Source organism: Ursus maritimus, unplaced genomic scaffold (assembly GCF_017311325.1).
Source record: "Ursus maritimus isolate PB19 unplaced genomic scaffold, ASM1731132v1 scaffold_5, whole genome shotgun sequence".
NCBI classification, from domain to species: Eukaryota; Metazoa; Chordata; class Mammalia; order Carnivora; family Ursidae; genus Ursus; species Ursus maritimus.
In genome coordinates, this window is record NW_024426663.1 from 66,088,790 (window position 1) to 66,089,904 (window position 1,115).

General features: G+C 33.6%; 1 pseudogene; it reads left to right on the top strand.

Annotated features, from left to right (window-relative positions):
• The first annotated feature begins 369 nt into the window (after positions 1 to 369).
• Positions 370 to 445, top strand: LOC121100859 (annotated as a pseudogene).
• The last annotated feature ends 670 nt before the right edge of the window (positions 446 to 1,115 follow it).

Sequence of the window (1,115 nt, forward strand, 5' to 3'; positions counted from 1 at the left end):
AAGTGTATTAGAGATAAAATGATATAATATGTAGAGCTTACTTCAAAGTAATCCAAGAGATGAGAGTGATGGAAATGGGTAGATATGCAAGTTAAATAACACTGGTCATATATTGGTGGTTGTTGAGCCTGGGTGATATATGCACAGATGTTCTTTATACATCCTGATTTTTGTATGTTTTATAGTTTTGATAACAAAAAATGAGCAAAGTACCACCACTTCTACCACCACCATATCATAGCTCTGGGAGAACTAAGGGAGAAACTTGGGTTTATCTTTCCCATGTGAAAATCCTTTCCCAGCATGTCTCAGAAAATGTATATATATTCCTACTCCTGAATCCTGAGAAAAAAAGAATCAAGAAAACAGATCCTTCTGTAGTTCATAAGCATGATGACATGCGCCTCCCTCAAAACTTGTTACTTGGCATATTACCTATCTGACATGAGAAAAAATAAAAAATAAAGGGGAAACAGAGGAAAAGCATTATAATTTTCCTGTAAGATTTAGAGCTTAACAATCAACATACAAACATTACTGATAGAAGAAATGGCCAATGTCAAGTTGAAAGCGAGAGGAGGAAATGTGGACACAGAAGTAAAAGGTTAAAGTTCACATTTCCGGAACCAAGACAGGAACACATTGGAGAGAAGTAATACTTATATAACCCATCTTAGTTGCAGTTGTTGCCGTGTTGTAAGTGTTTTCCTGACCCTGACAGATTTTTTTGCAAACAGTTAATTTTTTGCTAAGATTTTTTTTGCCGATTTTTTAAGGATTATTTACATTAGTGTATTTTGTACAAATCCTATAGGCGATGTTCTAAGAAATAAGTTTTACAACCAAAGTACATCCTCAAGTTAGTAATTTTGACATCGCATTCTGTATATTGCTGTCAACCTTGCTAGGGTATTTGAATGTTACATTATTTGAATGATACCCAGTAATGTTCCCTGGTATTTCCCAGAGATTGGATGTGTACTGTGGTTCTTTGTAAATATCTGAAAAGAAGAAATGCAAATAGAAGATGTTATTGTGGAGTATTCCAACAGGAATTCAGAAACAGATCTAAAATCTCTATTAAAAAAACAATATTGATTTCAATTACAAAATTC